Genomic DNA, 7,144 nt, shown 5'->3' with positions numbered 1-7,144 from the left:
AAGGACCTTTCCCCAGAACTGACTGAAACAGAAAGGCTTCCTTTGGAGACAACACCCTGAATTTGCACTTCTAGCCTACTAGACCGTGAGAGAATAAACTTCTGTTTATTGAAGGCCTCCACTTGTAGTATTTCTGTTATAGCAGCACTAGATGACTAAGACACACACAGAGCCCCTCAGCAAAGACTGGGAGACTAATTGGTTCCATGCATTTAAATAAATTATTGTCCAATCATTAGCTTACCACTTAGCTAACTGAGCAGAGACTTCAGTACCATGTCTATCAAAGCATGGAGACTTTGCAGAATTAGTTCAGAAAAATAACAAAACAAACAGCAACAAATGCAAACCCCTGGGAGGGAAGAGAATTCAATTTCCACAGTGGCCACATATATTATTTAAAAAGTCCAGTTTTCAATTTAAAAAATTATAAGAAATGAAAAGAAACAAATTATGGTCCATACACAAGGGAAAAAAGCAATAAACAGAAAGTGTCCCTAAGGAAGCTTAGATTTTGGACTTACTAGACAGGGACTTTAAATTATCTATTTAAAATAAGTTTAAAAAAAGACGGAGCCAACTTGGGGCTATAGACAGAAGCACCATGCTGTCCTTCCACAATAAAGACTCAAAAATTTAAGTAAAACAGGCAAACATCAATCCTAGAACAATGTCAAATGAAGAGATAAAGAGCTCAACCAAGCACGGAATGGAATAAGAAACTGACAGAACAGAGAGTGAGGAGACACATGAGTAGAGGTCCTCTATCAGCTAACGCAGCACAGATTAGCCATCTTGGACTCTAGTTGCAGATCAGTGGACAAGGGAGTATGGGAAAGCAGCTTCATGGAGCTTCCAGCAGGAGACAAAGTATCTGGTAACCAGCGATACACGCTTTCCCACCCCCTACCCTTCATCCCCTTGCTCTGCCGCTGCCGCTTCCCAGCAGGCTGGGAACTGCAGACCAGGAGGCGGTGGTTCCATGCCATGGAGACGCTCCCCACCCATACTGGCCAGCTCCTTCAGTGCCATTTCTTAGTTGCTGGTGTTGTTTTTTGGGGGGTGTTCTTTTGGTTTCTTCATTCTCCTCACCTTCTCCCACTCCTTTCTCTCGAACACCTGGCTCCATGTGCCATCTTTGCTTCTTTTTGACAGGCTATGAAGTGCTGCTCAGCTGGGGAACTGTTTCCGCATTCTGCACTGCCACGTCAATGGCATCCCTGGGTTCTTTTTTGTTTGTTTTCTCCTTTTTTCATTTTTTGTTTTTCTTCATTTCTTTGTTCCTTGTTTCTCTCTACTTACTTTCTTTTCCTGTCTCCTGAATAATTGGTATGGTGTGCCATCTCCACTCTTCTAGTCAGGTGTACCATGTGGCTTGGGAGCCACTTCCCTGGTCTGCATAGCCACACCAGTGGGATTCCTGGGGTTAGGGGGTTGTCTTTCTTTTTTCTCTTTTATTTTAATTATTTTTCTTTTTTCCTTTCTGTTTTTCTTCGTTTCTCAGTTTCTTGCCTCTCTCTAGTTTCCTCCTTTTCTTGTCTCCTGAATACCTGGTGCTGTGTGCCATTTCTGCCTCTTCTAGACAGGCTGTGCTGAGGCCTGGAAGCTGCTTCTGCGGTCACTGGTGGGATTCCTGGGGGCACTGCTTTTTCTTTTTTTTCGTTTTTCTTCATTTCTCAGCTTCTATTTTTTAATCTCTACTTTCCTTCTTTTCCTGTCTCCTGAATACCTGGTGCTGTGTGCGACCTCCACCCCTTCTAGATGGGCTGTGCCCCAAGGCCTGGGAGCCACTTCTGTGGTCACCAGTAGAATCCCTAGGGGTATTTTTTATAAAATTTGTATTTACTGAATTTTTCTCTTTCTGTTTTGTTTTTCTTCATTTCTTGGTTTCTTACCTCTCCAATCCAATGGCAGTCTCTCTCAGCAATTTTTCTTTTTGGCTCCTGTTTCTCTCTCGTCTCTCTCTTCTTTCCTATACCCAACTTAGCTCCACACATCACAACCTCCCCTTTCCCCCCTCCTCCTGTTTATCTGAACCATGTGCTGAACATCACACTCCTCAGCAGCACAGGCACAGCTTACCAGAACCTGCCCTGCACTGACCCTGGCCTGCCTTCTTGACCCCAGTACGTGCCACAAACAGCCCACCCAGGCCCTCCCCTTTGGCTGGACCTGCCCTGCTGGACCATAGCTGAATGACTGGCCCTGCCCATTGGACAAGGAGATGAAAAGTATTGTGCCTGCAAATAAGCAAACAACAAAGAATGCACAGCTCATCTGCTCATGCATAAACAAAGAATACAAAATAGTAGGATGAAACAACTACAATCAATAAATGAAGAAAATAACTACTGAACACCCCGAAGACAGCAGACAATATCAAAACACACACACACACACAAAAAGGATAGGATAGTAGTGGTCCAAAATAAAACACCAGATGACTTTCCAGTAGAAGAAAAGGCACTAGAACTATCTGCTAGGGAATTCAAATCTCTAATATTCAGAGCTGTCCAGAGTTGAAGCAAAAAGCAGACAAAAATAAGAAAATATAGACAAATTCATGGAAAAGGCAGACAAATACATAGAAAAGACAGACAAAAATGGAAGAACTCAGGAAAATAATACAAAAACAAAATGTCAAAATAAATTCACAGCTAGAAATCATACAAAACAACAACTAGAAATCCAAAAGATTAACAACAAGATTTCAGAAATGGACATTGTTAAAGGTCTGAGGAGCAAGTTTGAAACAATGGAAGACAGGATCAGTGAAATTGAAGATGAACACTTGGATACCACTTTGTTTGAGGAAAAATCAGAGAAAAGAATGAAGAAAAATGAAGAAACCCTGAGAATTATGTGGGATAAAATCAGAAACAAACATTTCCAAGTGATCAGTGTTCCAGAACAGGGGGAGAAAATGGAAAACACAGACAGGATCATTGAAGAATTGCTGGTAGAAAATTTTGCTAATATCACGAAAGATGAAAAGCTGACCATGCAAGAAGCTCAATGAATCCCATATAGGAGAGACCCTAAAAGAAAATCACCAAGGCATATCATAATCACACTCACTAAAACCAACCAAAGACAAAGAAAGAATCCTGAGAGTAGCTTGAGAAAAATGAAAAGTCGCATACACATGAGAAACAATAAGACTAAGCTCTGATTACTCAGCAGAAACCACACAGGCAAGAAGGCAATGGGATGACATATATAAAACATTGAAAGAAAAAGAAATTACCAACCAAGAAAATATATAGTGCAAAACTCTCATTCAAATATGGTGGTAAAGGCTATGTAAACCACAGACTACATTAGCCTGACACCAGAAGAACTAGATGGTGCCCAGCTACAACCGATGACTGCCCTGAGAGGGAACACAACATAGGACCCCTGAGGGAGCAGGAGAGCAGTGGGATGCAGACCCCAAATTCTCATAAGACCAGACTTAAGGGTCTGACTGAGACTAGAAGGGCCCCAGTCGTCATGGCCCCCAGACCTTCTGTTAGCCCAGGACAGGAACCATCCCCAAAGCCAATACTTCAGACGTGGATTAGACTGGACAATGGGTTGGAAAGGGATGCCGGTGAGGAGTGAGCTTCTTGGATCAAGTGGACACTTGAGACTATGTTGGCATTTCCTGCCTGGAGGGGAGATGAGAGGGTGGAGGGGGTTAGAAGCTGCCAAAATGGACACAAAAAGAGAGAGTGGAGGGAGAAAGTGGGCTGTCTCATTAGGGGTAGAGTAATTGGGAGTGTGTAGCAAGGTGTATATGGGTTTTTGTGTGAGAGACTGACTTGATTTGTAAGCTTTCACTTAAAGCACAATAAAAACAAAAAAAAATATGATAGTGAAATTAGGACATTTCCAGATAAACAGAAATTAAGGGAATAAGCAAAGACCAAACCAAACTAATGAAAATTATTAAAGGGAGTCCTTTGGTGAACAAACAACATCAGACCAGAACCTGAATCTAGGACGCAAGATTTCACCAGCCAGATAACAACCTAGGAAATGAACTCTTAAGGGCTATTCAAAACCAATAGATTTACAGCACAGAACCAGAGAGGTTAATCTGTGAATGAGAAAATGTCAGAACAATAAAAGAGGGAATAAATGGTGTAGGTACAGAATTTTCTAATGGAGAGGAAGGCAAGGCAATGCCAGGAAATAACAGACTGGTTCAAACCTAGGAAGATAAGTAAATTTCAAGGTAAGCACAAAGAAAGTCAACAAACGTACTCATCAAAATAAAGAAAAATATAAAGTCTCAGTAAAAACAAAAGAAATGAAAAATAAAACCTGAACAAAAGGTATTCAGCACAGGAGAGTAAGAAGAACAAAGAAAACATCAGCACCACACACAAAAAAAAGCACTACAAAATGACAGCAATAAGCTCCCACCTATCAATAATTACACTGAACATAAATGGACTAAATGCACCCATACAGAGACAGAGGGTGACAGAATGTGTGAAAAAACATGATCCATCAATATGCTGTCTACAAGAGACACATCTTAGGAAAAAAGAGATAGATTTATTAAAAATCAAAGGATGGAAAAAATATATGAAGTAAACAGCTACCAAAAAAGAGCAGAAGTGGCAATGCTAATCTCAGATAAAATAAACTTTAAAACAAAATCCACTATAAAAGACAAAGAAGGACACTACATAATGACTAAAGGGATGATCCATCATGAAGACATAACCATAATAAATATTCATGCACGCAATGACAGGGCTCCAAAATATATAAAACAAACTCTAACAGCACTGAAAAGAGAAATTAACAGTTTCACAATAATAGTAGGAGACTTCAACTCACCACTCTTGGTAAAGGACAGAACATCCAGAAAGAAACTCAACAAAGATACAGAAGATCTAAAAGCCACAATCAGCCAACTTGAACTCACAGACATATATAGAACTCTCCACCTAACAGTGGCAAAGTACACGTTCTTTTCTAAGGCACGTGGAACGTTCTCCAGAATAGACCACATCTTAAGCTCCAAAGCAACTCTCAACAAAACCCAAAACATTGACAAAATACAAAGTATCTTCTCTGATCGAAATGCCATCAAAGTAGAAATTAACAACAGGAAGAGCATGGAAAAAAAAATCAGATATGTGGAAACTGAATAACACCCTGCTTAAAAACCACTGGGTAATAGAAGAAATCGGAGATGGAATAAAAAATTCCTAAAATTAAACAAGAATGAAAACACATCATACCAAAACCTTTGGGACACACCAAAGGCAGTGCTCAGAGGTCTCAATTTATAGCAATAGATGTACACATCAAAAAAGAAGAAAAGGAAAAAATGAAGACATTAGCTACACAACTTGAACAAATAGAAAGAGAGCAATACAAGCCCACAGTCACCAAAAGAAAGGAAATAAAGATCAGAGAAGAAATAAATGAAATAGAGAATAAAAAACAATAGAAAGAATCAACAAAACTAAAGGTTGGTTCTTTGAAAGGATCAACAAAATCGACAAATCTTTGGCCAAATTGACAAAAGAAAAACAGAAGAGGACACAAATAACCCAAATAAGAAATGAAATGGGGGACTTTATGACAGACCCAACTGAAATAAAAAGGATCATAACAGAGTACTATGAAAAAATATACTCCAACAAACTTGAAAACCTAGAGGAAATGGACAAATTTCTAGAAACACACTACTTACCCAAAATAACACAAAATGATGTTGAAAATATGAACAGACTCATAACAAGAGAAGAGATTGAAAAGATAATAAAAAAAATCTCCCACCAAAAAAATCCCTGGCTCAGATGGATTTACTGGAGAATTCTACCAAACATTCAGAGAAGAGCTTACACCAGTAGTACTCACACTATTTCAAAACATAGAAAAAAAATGATACTTCTGAATTCATTCTATGAAGCCAGCATAATCCTGACACCAAAATCAGGCAAAGACACCATGACAAAAGAAAATTACAGACCAATATTTCTCATGAATATAGATGTGAAATTTCTCAACAAATTTCTAGCCAATAGAATTCAATATCATGTAAAAAAAAAATACACCACAACCAAGTAGGATTCTTACCAGGTATGCAAGGATAGTTCAACATTAGAAAATCAATCAAGGTAATCTACCACATGATCATCTCAATTGATGCAGAACAGGCATTTGACAAAGTCCAACACTCATTCCTGAGAAAAAATCTCAATAAAATAAGTATAGAAGAGAAATTTCTCAACATAATAAAGAGCATCTATGCAAAACCAACAACCAACATCATTCATAATGGAGAGAGGCTGAAAAATATTCCCCTTGAAAATAGGAACAAGACAAGGATGCCCTTTATCACCACTCCTATCTAACTTTGTGCTGGAAGTCCTAGCTAGAGCAATAAGGCAAGAAAAAGAAATAAAGGGCATCCAAAATGGTAAGGAAGAAGTTAAACAGTGCCTATTCCATGTGCACTAGAAAAGAAAGTATAGTTGGTTGTTTTTGGGTGGAGTGTTCTGTATATGTCCATGAGGTCAAGTTGGTGGTGGATTGTGGCATTTAGATCTTCCATGTCTTTATTGAACTTCTTTCTGGATATCCTGTCCTTCACCAAAATTTATGTTTTGAAGTCCACTTTTATTGTGGAGCTGTCTATCTCACTTTTCAATGCCGATCAAGTTTGTTTTATGTATCTTGCAGCCCTGTCATTGGGTGCATAAATATTTAATATGGTTACATCCTGCTGGTATATTGTCCCTTTAATCATTGTATAGTGTTCTTCCTTATCCTTTATGATGGATTTAACTTTAAAGTCTATTTTGTCAGAAATTAATATTAACACTCCTGCTCTTTCTTAATTGTTGTTTGCTTGATATATTTTTTTCCATCCTTTGAGTTTTAATTTATTTGTTTCTCCAAGTCTCAGGTGTGTCTCTTGTAGGCAGCATATAGACAGATCATGGTTTCTAATCCATTCTGCCACTCTCTGTCTCTTTATTGGTGCATTTAGTGCATTTACAGTCAGGGTAATTATGGATAGGTATGAATTTAGTGCTTTCATTTTGATGTCTTTCTTGTGTGTTGTTGACAGTTTCTTTTTCCCACTTAATTTTTTGTGCTGAGAAGTTTATCTTTATATATTGTCTTTTCCTTG

The sequence above is a fragment of the Elephas maximus genome, chromosome 3 (genome assembly GCF_024166365.1).
Source record: "Elephas maximus indicus isolate mEleMax1 chromosome 3, mEleMax1 primary haplotype, whole genome shotgun sequence".
In the NCBI taxonomy this organism is placed as follows: Eukaryota; Metazoa; Chordata; class Mammalia; order Proboscidea; family Elephantidae; genus Elephas; species Elephas maximus.
Note: the sequence above shows the minus strand (reverse complement) of the source record.